This window comes from Sinohyriopsis cumingii, chromosome 11 (assembly GCF_028554795.1).
Source record: "Sinohyriopsis cumingii isolate HCF-2022 chromosome 11, ASM2855479v2, whole genome shotgun sequence".
NCBI classification, from domain to species: domain Eukaryota; kingdom Metazoa; phylum Mollusca; class Bivalvia; order Unionida; family Unionidae; genus Sinohyriopsis; species Sinohyriopsis cumingii.
Genome location: NC_142971.1, coordinates 88,138,220 through 88,152,897, shown reverse-complemented (window position 1 = coordinate 88,152,897; position 14,678 = coordinate 88,138,220).

The following is a 14,678-nucleotide window of genomic DNA, read 5'->3' as shown; positions in this document are numbered from 1 at the left end:
AGAATCCTTTAACAAGTCTGTAATTTTGGAAAAGAATTATTTTACCTTCGGTCCTATATTCATGTGAACTATGGTCAGATACCACAAACCCTATTACAGAAGAACTTGAGTTATGTCAGAGATATGCAGCGCGACGTACGCAAGCTGTCGATAAATATTCGCCTACAGAGGCAACGAATAGTACCTTAGGACTTTGGCGTCATTGGAAGCATACATAGATAAGACTAAATTGTTCTTTTTCAAGCGAACGCGTCTCAGCTCAAGACCTTGCACATACATACATACATACATACATACATACATATATATATATATATATATATATATATATATATATATATATATATATATATATATATATATATATATATACGAGGCTTGCCGAGTTTCCTTTTAATGAAAAATTTATACAAGTGGTATATCACTGATACATCGTACATACTATACATATATTTTATGTATATCACTTACAAGTTTTCATTTTATATGGGAGATAAGACTGACGGCCATAAACAGTGCATTTTAGTGGAGTGAACTCTTCACAACCCCTCGTATTTATGTACAGGCCAGAGCCTCCAACTCATCCCTGGACCCGTACATGGAACCTACAAACCCCAGGATCCAATTCATTTTTTAAATTAAAAAAATAAAATAAGATATAAAAAAATATATAATAATAACGTCTCTAAACCCCCAACCAAAATAATATTAAATAGGAACCTAAAACCATTTGATTAAAAACTACATAGAACTTAAATTTCTAAATCAGCAAGATTTGTTGGGAAATGAAAGAAAAATAAAAGTAAATATGATTTAAAAATTTTTAAATTTCTTCTTAGATAAAATAATAAAAAAGGAATTAAAATAAAAATTAAAAAAATTTTTTTAAAAATTGATTGGAAAAATTCTTAATTTATAATATTATAATTTATTTTATGCAAAGCAGCGAATTACTTGATTTTCTAATTAAAATAATATTGATATTTCAATGTAGTGAAAAAGATAATATTATTTCACTACAGGAACTACTTTTTGGGGTAAGAACATACTTACCTCCCTTTGATTTTGCACCTTAACAAATTAATTATTAATTATTAGCAGATTAATAATCCCTGTCTGTTATCCTTGAAACTTGTAGTTTGTTATTCTGGAAATATTAATTAATTTTTATCAATCTGATGCGGAACCAATTTTGTGCGCAGGTACACATAGCACAGCAGAACATGTACGGTAAACAGCTGACATTACCGCAAAAAATCTGCTAATTCACTGTGTCACAAACTTTAGGTAGCCAACGTATGTGAGCATAAAATAAAAAGAATATTTGCTTGAAACGAGTGAATAACGGATACATTTCATCTCGTGGGTGAAAAATTCCAGTATTTTCACTTGTGGCTTTGCCTAGTACTAATATTAGTACCCTTACTCGTACCTCGTGGACAGGGTACTAACATGAGCATATACGTGTTAATGGAGCAAGCCGGGTGTGATTCACACCCGGCGCTCTCTTAGCCTAATAATAACACTTTAAACATATTCCTTTCATATAATCCAATAAATTGAGTAGTCCTCTTATTTAATACCGGAAATATCGAAAATCATTGTAGAAATAGTTGAAAAATCTCGTTTACCTTTTTTTAGCCAATATTTTCGTTTAGATCGTCCTCCATATTATTTCAAATAATGATTACTTCCGTTCTCAGCCTCGTTTGTTTGTGTGCCATATAAGGACATTGACGTCTTATTTGGAAATGTAAACAAATCGTAGTAAAAATTTGGCGCCGTTTGGGTCAGAAATTCTGCGCATTAAAAGTAAATACGGTTTATCGGCAACTTTGAAATTCACCAAGAAGCGATTATTCGCACTTGATTGATAATAATATAGCGTAAAATATCCAAAATATGGTCTGGCAAGCCTTACGTAGAAAAGGGGTCATGGCGAGAGTCTCGCGTTATCTGTCATGGCGTACAGTATAAGGTTAGAGTAACCATGCCAATTTATTTTATCGTATAAGGGCTTAATAAATTCAAAATAAGCCAAACTTCTTTCACAGCATGATTATACTTATGTAGTTGATTTCTATACTTTTTGTTTTTCTGACTTTAGTGATGATATTTTTTGCTCCATTACCTGATATGGGATCAGTTCGTAGCCTCAACCACAACAAAATCAAGTTGAGGCTACGACATCGCCACTAGTGAAAATACTGAGTTTTTCATCCACTCGATGAAATATATCCGTTATTCGCTCGTTTCAAGCAAATATCCTCTATTTATGTTATGCTAAGCAGTGAATTACTTGATTTTCTAATTAAAATCATATTGATATTTCACTGTGGTGAAAAAATAAAGATATTTTTTCACGACAGGAACTACTTTTTTTGGTCAGAACATACTTAACTCCCTTTGATTTTCTGTCAGTCAACTACTTATACATTGATGAATTACTTGTGGTTGTTTTCTTATTAATAATCCATGTCTGTTATCCTTGAAACGTGTAGTTTGTTATTCTGGAAATATCAGTTAATTTTTATTAATCTGATGTGAAACTAATTTTGCGCGCAGGTACACACAGCAAAGCAGAACATGTACGATAAACAGCTGACATTACCGTAAGAAATCTGCTAAACCACTGTGTCACAAACTTTAGGTAGCCAACGTATGTGAGCATAAAATGAAAAGAATATTTGCTTGAAACGAGTGAATAACGGATACATTTCATCTCGTGGGTGAAAAACTCTAGCATTTTTACTCGTGGCTTCGCCACTCGCGAAGATACTGAGTTATTCATCCACTCGATGAAATATATCCGTTATTTACTCGTTTCAAGCAAATATCCTCTATATATTCTAAATAGGAACCCATACTTATTAAATTTTCAATTAACACTTGAAAATTCAAAAGACTCCTATGATGTCATACTTTGGAAAATCAAAAAATAAAACTACTATCTGAAATAAGGAACTATAGGGAATCCACAGGGAATCTATATGAGGAAAGTACAAGGCGATGATATCATGCGGCTACGTCACAAGGCGCTACGCGAAGTGGACAGGCCCATCAAAGAGTCCTGGAAAAACACCTCATATAGAACATAAACAGACCAAACACAAACACAAATACATACAGTATAACCCCCACTGACTATCTTCCTCTTCTCTAACCATACAACTCCCGCACTGTATGGTCAACCTACCTACAATCTGTAGTGTCTTAAACAATTTTGGAAATTTCTAAGAAATAGTTTAAGTAATTAAAGGAGGCCTAACTCGAATCAGGAGAAATACAAGGAGAATAAAGAAGTTTGGACCTTGAATCGAGCACAGCCTACCTATATATTTAAAGAACCTATTACGAGGAACGACACAGATTAACATTTGAATAAAACAATAACAATTTTTTTAAAACTAATACAGCACACCGTTCCGATTGCTAAACTTCTAAATTGAAAATAAATTAACGGATAAATAATATAAAATGCATTATAATGGATTCTAAATCCAAAGAATTGAAATAAGACAATTGGGGGAAAATCCGGACTTACACTTGCTGTCTCAAACATACAGAAAATATAGCATACACACAATATAGCAAACGGAACCTCTAGCAAAGGTCACAACATTTTCAGGAAGGGACTTCGAGCAAGGTGAATAAAACCAGGCTCGGACAAACAACCCTATAGATAACACTAGGGAAAAATAAATACCCCATCAAAAATTAAAACTAAACTTTTTGGCAATAAAATTTATTTTAAATGAAACATACAACATATCTGATGGAGAACCATACACGCATAAAATACTTATATATATATATATATATATATATATATATATATATATATATATATATATATATATATATATATATATATATATATATATATATATATATATATATATATATATATTTTGGAATGGTTGTTTAATAATATGCACGCATACATTGATTTTTTTAGCGTTCCTTGTCATCAACAGTAACATTGCGTCTATTTGCTTCTATTGCAACAGTACGATTCGAGCCAGAAACATCAAAATAATGAAGGAACAAGAGGTAATTAAACAATTTAACCCTAACTACATTTCATTGATATCGTTTCTGTCCATAGTTCGCTATTTCTACTGACTGTCAATGTCACTTGCAATAATTCTCCTACGTTTCCGCTGTGTGGCCCTCTGGGCCCTGTTTGAGAATTCGCCTCTTGAAATAAGTTGACCGTATTGGGGATCTCGTTCACGTTTTGCGGGAGGTTCATAACAAACATTTTGTACGATGATGTTTGAGCCGTAGAATGGGTTGCTGATAGTCTGATTCTGTTGAATATTACATGTTTGGAAACTTGATATGCTACAGTCTGTTGCTGTGCAGTTTGAAATTTCTTTGTTGTGGGGTTGGGTTGACAGCATCATTACTTGGGTGGCCGGTGTTGCCCAGGTAATTAGAGTACGTCTGTTGTTGTTTGTCACTAATGTCTGAGTAGCTGTTTATAGACTGTACATTTTTGTGGCCTGAAATTGCATATCAGTAACGGAGATGGGTCGGTGTTTTTTAAAAATAAAATTTCTTTCTTACTGTAATATTTGCCTTTTCTTTCATTTATTTTAATTATGCATCCAAGTTTGTTAATTCCAATGGCTTGTTTCCTAAACCATTCTGGGTTTGTCGCTGAGATTGGCATAGTGTTGGGTACAATATAGAAAGGATCTTCACGTTGACAAAAGTCTGCTGGTCTTAGCTCATCGTACCGTTTGTAGATAGCAAGTGGATCTCTCTCTTTGTTGTTTTGTTTTCATACATCTTAGGAATAATATCCCTGATGTCCTTGACATTGTCTCCTGTTCTTGTTTTTGTCTGCCTTTCATTGAGTTCAAGATTCTCGAGGCCATTCACATCATTCGTTAGTGTAATATCCCCCCCCCCCATTTCAGATTGTAATGTTCAGTCACTCCCCTCAAACTAAAATGCACAGAGTTGTTAAACCACAACGTGTTAACAGTGGCTTCAGTTGTTTCCATCTCCATTAGTTTTTTGCTATACAAGGCATTTATTTCTTCGTGTGTGATCGGTTGACTCTGATTGGGTTTAATTCCTTTTTCTTAGATTTTAAATCCTTTTGCTTAGCCCGAAGAGCTTCCCTTGTCAATGCAAAATTTGTGTCTGTTCCTTTTATGATTGTAATTGCATATTTCTTGATGTTAAGATGGCGAACAATGGAGCAGATGATGCTTCTTAAGCTGTTCGGTTCAAACTCAGATCCATCTTTTCTCCTAACACTGAGTATAAAAACCAGCCAGGTGCTGATCCAATTCAGATGGGTGCATCTTGTGTAAATTTCTGAATTCATTTTTTGACTGCAAGAATTCTGTCACTAGCCTTACATCAAAACGTGTCTTTTTAAAAAAAAAGTGTTTGCATTCTGCTTACTTTCTATAAATTTCAGTATATCATCAGGCTCATGGTGATCTGTCTTCAAATTTGTCTTCCCTAACACAATGATCATTTTCATTTACAAATATCTTAGCCATGTCTCTATCAAACTCTTCAATTAACTCACAGTTTAGTAGATTAAATATTGCTTCATCATCTTGCTCCTTATCTTATGTCATTGTTGTTTTTTTTCTTCCAATGAGTTGCAGTGTTTGATTTTTGCCAGAGGGAGAGACTGGAAACAGCGGTGTTGACAGAGATGACAGCAGACGACACAGGGTGGAGCTCAGTAATATTTATTACCTGGATTGAGTATAGTTGTTTTGTTTTTGTTTTGGGGTATAAAAATGTTAGTTTCTAAAAATATATTACATGAAAGTCATTTTTTGGGGTTATTTTCTCCTTTTTAAATGTAGTATTTCAAGAAATTCATATCCATGTTTAGAGAGTATAATAGCTATAAAAACTTGATCATTATGCGTATTCATACGCCATGGGTAAATCACAATTAGATATACCAATACTATTGGTATATCAAGTTGCTTTATACCAACACTTAAAAGGCCATGTTATTTTTAATGTATGTAGTATACAGTTATTGTTGTTGAGTTTAATTATAGTGGCGTGCGCACAATTGTGCATGTGCCAATTGTTTCTGACTGCACCGCAGCCTGCTAGTTGTTCCTGGGAAAGGGAATGGTGCCACCTCCCCCAGGCTTCCCCCAGGCTTTTATGGGTTCAAGGAACCCTGATAGTTTGGCCTCAATCTGTGGGTCCATAAAGGTCCCTTACAGTTGAATGGTTGGCTGTCATTAGTGGGAAAGAGAGCTCAGGAACGGTCCTGGTTGCTTAACATCGCTGGTTTCTTGTTGCATTTGCCTGGTGTTTCTTGCAGTTTCTTTTTCTTCTTCTTTTTTTTCTTCTTTAAAATGTTCTAAAAGGGTGTGTGTGTTCTATACTGTGTATAGAGGTTGTTAGTAGAAATCATGTATGAAGAGAGATTTTCAAGGTTATTATGGTATTACTAGTCGAGGTGTTTAGTGTGTGCTTCCTGCGTTATGTTATTTATAAGTTTATAGATATTGCCTCTTTAAGTTATTCATTTATTAATGTTTTTAGAGATAGAATGTTATTTATACTTTATTTAGCAAGAGACCGGAGTCGTTAAGGACATCTAGGACCGGAGTCCTAGCTGATTACTCGGTTCGTTAAGGACATCTAGGACATCCGATTTTGCGGTTTCCTTAGTTTTTTTATAGGTGCTTCGTAAGTGAATCATTTATTAATATTTTTATAAAACTGAATGATATGTTATGGGTTTTATGTGGGGGCTTCTAAATTTATTTAGCTAGTTACTGGGTCTTTTTGTTTTGTGTGGATAGTAATTATATTTTGTTCCTAAGTCCTGCTGAGTCTATGAATTTATTTATATTTTTATATGCTGAATGTTTATTTTCATTAGAGTCCATAAGTAACTCTGGATATGTGTGTTGTGATCCAATCTCTTTTTGGTTTTTGATTAATATTTTCCTAGCGGGTTGATATTTTGGGTATATATTGAATACGTGGTGTAGATCTTCGGTGGTGTGGCAGTTAAAGCAGTTAAGGTTGCTGGTTTGGGTCCTATAAACCTTCCAAAACTGCTTGTTAGCTTAGTTTTTCCAGTTATTATCCTGTTTATGGTTTTCTGTTCTAAATAGGAACCCTTAGGTAGCTGTATGTTCCTATCTACGTCTTTTTTTTTTGAGGGGGGGGGGGGTCATGGTGCTTTTTACCTTTTGTGGAGGAGTTCCAAAAATCTTGCCATTTTTGGTCTATATATGTTTGTGCGAAGCTTAGTACTTCTGTAGAGCTATAGTTAAGCTTGATAGAGTTTTGATCTCCTAGTTTGGTTTGTGCAACTTTGTCTGCTGTTTCGTTGCCAGAGATTCCAATGTGCGATCCGTTTAGTGCTATTACTTTTTTAAAGATAGTGGTTTTAGTGGGTTCAGCCAGATTAGTTGTGGTTTCACTGTGTTTGGAGTTCGAAGTAACTCGTGTTTTCCTTTGAGTGCTATGGTGTCTCTCTACTTCGATCTTTATTGGGCCTATAGTTTCAATTTGGATAAATTTTTCCACCTGTTGAATTGTGCTGCATTGGACAATCAGGTAGTTTCGCCTTGGCCTTATGAGTTTGAATTGTCCAATGTGAAGTTTGGCCTGTGCTGTCATAATACTTAGACTAGTAATTATGTTGCACCTGCTGCTAATGTATATGGTGTGTTCGATGGAATGATAACTGTGAATTTTGTTTTGGGGGTTCTGTTGTTGTTTTATTTCCTGTTTTGAGTTAACCTTACTTGTGGGGTTTTTTTGTGGTTGTTTTGGGGTTTTAGCCGGCCCTTGCCTTTACCTAGGTATGTATTTTGGGTTGTTTGGGGTCTTTGGGTTGCCTATTAGTGATGCTGCTGGGTAGTTTGGTAGTGTCTAATTCATTGGATTTGTTCCCACAGGTTGGTGGTTCCCTTGGTGTTATTATCCCAGATGGTCCAGGAGTTTGGCTTGAGTGTATAGTTTCTTTCGTAATATTTTGATTTATTGTTTTTTGCTTGATTTCCTGTTGTTGGTTTGTTTGCATGTTTCTAGGATTGGTTATTTCATTTTTGGTGAATTTTGGGGTGCTGGTTATGGTTATGTGGTCTAATTGTGGGGAGTTTAAGGTAAGTAGGTTACTGTCAAATTCATTTGTTAGGTTTGGAATAGTGGTGTCTATATTTTCATTTGTGTTTGGTTTTTTCCGCTTCCTTGAAGAGGATTGACGATAGTATTGGCATTGTATTTGTATTGTTCCCTGGAGTGTAGTTTTGTATTTCTAGTCGTTTCATTTGGTGGGGTGGGAGGTGTGTGTTATGTCTGCTGGTTTGTGGTTTGTTTGGTCTGTGTTTGTGACCAGAATTTGGGGTCCCAGTGTGATGTTGGTTGAATTGTAGTTTGATATGGTTGGTACAACTTGCGTTAATCTTGCTTGTTTTACATGCTTTATTGATGCTGTTTGGAGGTGTGATACTTCCATTATTTTTACTGATTTGCTGATAGGGTTGTTTGGTGGCTTGTGTGTTTGCGTGTTTGGATTGAATAGAGCTATTTGTTTGGACCTAGTTTGCATTCTTCTACTTAAATTGCGTCTAGCATTGAATGATGACTTATCTTTTGTTTTTGTCCTAACGCACATGCTGCTCCTCCGCTCCAAGTCTCTCCTTTGTTCCTTTGTTTTCTGTTACGTGTTCCTATCGTTCCTTTGTGTGAGAGTTCCTTTGTTCTGTGCACTTCCTTTGTTCACGGCTTGGCGGGTTGCTAATCGTTTCCTCTTCTTAGTATTATTTCTTTGCTTTTGTTTTTCTGTTCCTTTCTTCTGTGTTAATTGGTGATGGTGGTGGCCGCACTCATTAGAACTTTTAAAATTAAAACTGTGCGACGCGAATTCGGATATAGCACGGTCGTGGCATGGCTCCCGAAATTTCAGGTACCTTATTATAGGTATTTTTCTCATAAACCCAACAATTCTTATAAGTACGAAAAATAAAATACGTAAAGAGTTTTATTATCATTTTGGAGAAGAGACTGCATATAAATTTGAATATAAGACGATTGTGGCGTGGCTCCTGAAATATCATATACATGTACATGTATTATTCCCATACTCTTATAAAAAGTGCGAAAAAGAACGTGTAGAAAATTTGTTATCATTTTGGGGAGGACATTGCATACGAATTCGATTATAAAACAATCGTGGTGTGGCTCCTAAAATTTTAAAATTTAACCAATTTCTTACAGTTTTGTGAGAAAAATAAACATCGGAAATACAAGTATCCGAACCAGTGGCTGGGCCTTTTGAGAACTTTGATCTTTGTTTATTGTTGAAAAATGACAGCTCACAAGTGTTAATAGTATTATTACCGATTCATGAGCAATGAAGCCATTAAATCTACTTTGTGTTTGTCTTTAGTGCATTCCGTATACATTCGTTGCTCATGTAATATCCGACATATGTTCTCTAAATTGCATACACAACTAAGCAACAAACAGTGCGGCGGTTGATAAAAGATTCTTGTCAGAATTTATCAATCAATTAATTTAAATACATTGCTCATCATCAAAGTCAACTGCCAAGCTAAACTTGTTCAAATTAGGGGGGCAACGATTTATAAAGTATCAAATAAACAAAAGGCGCAAACATGTGCACGTGGCTTGGTGATGTTGTTTTATGCAATCTGTTGACTAGTAAATAATGTCGTCAATTTCCTACAAATATACCCCCATTGTTTAATGACAATTATTCTTGCTGTAGTCTTTCAAACCAGTAGGAGTAAAAGTGTTAATTAGTGGACATTTTGAATGGAAAATGGGAAACGCAAAAGTAAAGCTTTTACTGTTAAAGAAAAGATTGAAGCATTGGATAGGATTAAGTCCGGTGTTAGACAACCACAAGTAGCTAAAGAGTTAGGTGTAAATGAATCAACAGTTCTATGATGGAATAAGGAAGAAGCAAAATTAAGAGAGATGGTTGTAGATTTGCATGAAAGTGAGGGAATGATGAAGGAAAAAGCAAGACTAGCAGGAGACACCCAACTTGATGCAGCCCTGTATCAGTGGTCTGTGCAGACTAGGGCTGAAAGAGTGCCTATATCAGGACCATTTGTAAAGGCACAAGCTGAAAAATTACACTCCGACTTACATGGGCAAGATGAGAGCGAAGACACCACACCTGAGGATAATCCACCATCAGCAACAGAAGCAGTCAAAAGTTTAGAGTGTGCTTTGAGATAGATGGAGATGCAAGATATCGACTATGTTCAAATTCTTCAGCTGATACATATAATTGACTTTGCCAAGAGCAAACGTGACAATAGCAGAAAGCAGCTGAAAATCACAGAGTTTTTCAAACAATAACAATGTATTACAATTCACGGATGAGAAATTTAGTGGTATGAAATTCAGACAGACACCGTTAATTAACCTTCGGACGTAATGTTTCATCATTTGTTACGTACACCCGTTACGTAATCTTTTTTTTCTCCATTGAATTCAGTCACATAATGATCTGTGCCAAAATTATCGTATTTTTATATCTGTATGTGGGTATTTTCGATGGAAATACTTGTATTGTAGACTCAATGTATGTGATGTGATGAGATTCTCGGGTGAGTAAACGGTGTTGATACTCTATTAATGCTATACAATGTATATTAGACACGTATATATAAACTATACACGAGTATGTATCAATGCATGGTTCTCTGAATAAAGTAATATATTATATATGCAATTTCTGTTATCACTGCAAATGTTTTTCTCATTTAATATTGTGCCAATGAAGCATGCATTTTTGCACCCGCTTTTATTACCTCACCCCCTCCGCCCCCCCCCCCCCCCCCCCGTTAAAACCACAAATGTGTTGGTACTGTACATGGTAGATTATAACACGGTTCGGTTCATAACATAATATATATATTATCTTAAGTCAGTTGTTTAGGCTTGAATAAACAGTAAGAGGAGAAGCACACTCATTACTGAGAAGCAAAGTAGTGAGATTTTTAAATACTTGATTTTACTAAAAATCTTGCCATGGCACGAACAAAACATTCTTATACTCCTTGCTGAGAAGTACAGTCTGTTGTTACAATGGCACGTACAAAGGATAGTGTGGTGTGGTAAGAGATTAGTGTAATAATTGCTTTACACCCTTGTTTCCTTTATTTTCATTTTTCCCTTTTTTTCATGCGTGCTTTTTGTGTTCGTATCACAGTTGGGAAACGATGCTTTAATTGTAATTTTGTTGTATTTTTCAATTGTTGCATTAATGACCTTTACTCCCTTGAGGAAGTGAAGGTAAATGTTATTGTAAGAGATTAGTAAATACCTTGTCAACAAATCATGTAGGGTGTGACCGCCTATTTTTTGTAGCATTATAGATTTTCTTAGACAGGGAAATAAAATTAGTTGTGTACGACATTGATTTTCGTGAAAATAGCTCAAATACTTAGAGTGGAATCAGTTGTGACTGAAACAATGCCCACTAGAGCAGTACATAGGGGTTCGAAACTCAATCAATATTTCAATACTAGGGTGGAAGATAGAAAGTTAATAGTGTGCCACCCGGAAGGGTGCCAGACACTAGACTTTGGTAATGTAGCCACTGTGCCAAAACAAGGAGAAATCCTGATGGCACTCCATACCATAGGACTTGATATAGGTAAATAGATGGTTTACAAAATCGGGGGGGGGGGGTGTACAATAAGTACGTCATTTACCCAAAATACCCAACCCCCTTGACATGGCGACCATTGAAATCAAGGGAATGACAGCGACGGTAAGACTGGCAGAACCGTTCGTGCGAGACATAGAGCCCAGAGCAATTGAGGTACACATTATGGGTCTCCAACTTGAAGTAACAACAGAAGAAGTGGTGCAGAAATTAGAGACTAAATTCAATGCAAAAGTAATAACCCATAAAATGGCAACAATATGGGGCTTCGCCCCAATAAAATTGGGTGTCGTTGTAATCTACGTGGCTAAAGAAGACGCAAAAAAAATCAGATGTACTTTTACGTACATGGCTTCAGATTAAAAAGCTGGTACCAGGGATCAGAGCAAGATAGAAAGTGCCCAAGATGTTTGCAAACAGGCCATGGACCCAGAGAGTGCCCCTGTCCAACAACAGCGCTCGCAGCACCAAATACAGCCACATACACAAGCAAGCCCGCTACACCGACAAACTTCCAAACTATGGACTATCAAGATCAGATGTCTACCCTGATGAAAATGAAAGGAACGGAAACAACAAAAAACAACAACAATGAGGACGAAAATGACACAGTAAACTCCCTACCGGCAAATGATTTGACCGAGATCAGACACACACAAAAAACCAGAATGGGAAAACATTAATGGGAGTCCAAATAAAACAGGAAAGTTGAAAACCCCGGCCAAAGAAGAGCCATTGGCACTAAGAAATATATCTGAGGGGCTATGAGAGGAGGATATACAAGAGGAAAGAGAAATTCTAACAGAGAAGGGAGACAACGACCTGATAGGAATAAGACCTTTAGCATCAACTCCATTACCAAAAAGGAATAGGAAAAGAAAAAAAAAAAGGAAAGCAGATTCAGGCTTGGAATCACCCCAAGAGAAAGAGGGGGAGTGTGACAGTAACCACACACCGAACACAGCCCACGAAAAGAACGAGACCATGATGCTAAAAACTCAACTAAAAAAGAAAAGAGTAGAAGAAGGAAAAGAAGACAGCGAGATAGAAAGCGAAATAGAAAGCGAACATGAAAATGATGACGACGACGATTAAGAAGACGAAAAATTTGAAACGGGGACAGAATACGAAAGTGACACACAGGACACACAAGACACAAAAATGGACTGATAACACAATGGAAAACACAATAGATGGAACAAATAAGACAGAAAGTACTACAACGGAGGAAGAAACCTCTCTCAACAGTACTGCGGGGGGGGGGGGGAGACCAGTGCATACAGGAGACACATAATGGTTTTAATAATGATTTAAAAGCCTTATGCGAAGACCAACTATGAGAAAAATACACAATGGAAAATGTAATACTAGGTGGGGATTTTAACTGGGTTGAGGAAAATATAGATATAACAGGGGAACAAACAACAAATGAACTTAGGTTTAAACCGGAAATAGAAAACTTCACGAAAAAACACAAATTTACAGACGTATATAGGTATTTAAACATGCAGAGGCAAGATTTACATATGAAAATAAAACTAACAAGGGTAGTAGATTAGATACATTTCTATGCACTAATTATGATGAATTAAAATATAGAGAAGCAGGAATTACAGATTTTAAAGTATCAGATCATGTTATATATAACTAAAAAACAAAAGCAATTGTGGCAAAGGGAGCTGGAAGCTTAATAGCAAGATACTAGAAGATCCAGAATTTGTAAGGGAAATAAAAAAGGAAATAAAAACTTTTGTAGATAATGGAAATAGGGATATAATTAGGGAATGGGACCATTTAAAACATAAATTTAAAAACATAGCAATTAGGGAATGGGACCATTTACAACAAAAATTAAAAAAACATAGCAATTAAAATTTCACAAATAAGAAGTAAAAACTGAAAATGGAGAAGGAAGCAATAGAATTACAACTTAAGAAAAACAACACAGCAGAATTAGACAGACAACTCAAAGATGGACTAAATGAAACGATAGATGAGGAAAGGAGGGGGTAGGGTAATAAGAGCAGAAAAGTACACTAAGCTATATAAAAAAGCTGAAGGATTATACAAACGAGAGGAAATAAGGGGGGGGGGGACTTTGACAGCCTGAAAATAAATGGAAACAAGTGAACTATGGACAAAGATGAAATCTTACACCACATTCAAGATTTTTATAGCCAACTATATACATCACAGGATATTGTAGATGGTACAATAGTGGAATATCTTCAAAAGATGAAATGCGAGATGATATCAACAGAACATAAAGACTTATGTGATGATTTCATCTCGCAAGATGAAATTATGAAAAGCATCAAAACGTTCACTAAAGGAAAATCCCCAGGTGGAGATGGACTCACCCAAGATTTCTATATGACATTGTGTGGTGAGTTGTCGCCTATATTAGAATGGTTATACAACAATATTTTGCTTAGAAAAGAAACAATGACAGAAAGTATGAGGGAAGGGATTATAATATTAATATACAAAGGGAAAGGGGATAGGGAAGACTTGAAAAATTGGACGCCCATCTCCCTCCAAAACACGGACTATAACATCTTAATTAAGATACTAGCGGAAAGAATCAAGAAGGGAATTGGAAAAAATTATAAATAATAGCCAGACATGTGGAGTGAAAGGTAGGGCCTTACAAAACAATATATTGAGTATTAAAACAATCATAGAGTATATAAATGAAAGTGGCCAAAAAGGTGTCATGGTACTTTTTGATCAGGAAAAAGCTTTTGACAGATTGGAGCATAACTATATACAAAAAGTTTAAGAGAAATTAGGATTTGGAAACAATTTCCAGAAATGGACTAAAATCCTGTATAATAAAATAACCTCAAGATTACAGGTAAATGCAATAAAGACATGTAATTTGATATCAAAAGATCGGTGAGGCAAGGTTGCCCACTATCTATGCTATTATACGTAATAGCAATTCAAATTCTAAGTATAAGCATAAAACGTAACAAAGAAGTAGAAGGTACAAAAGTTCCAAATA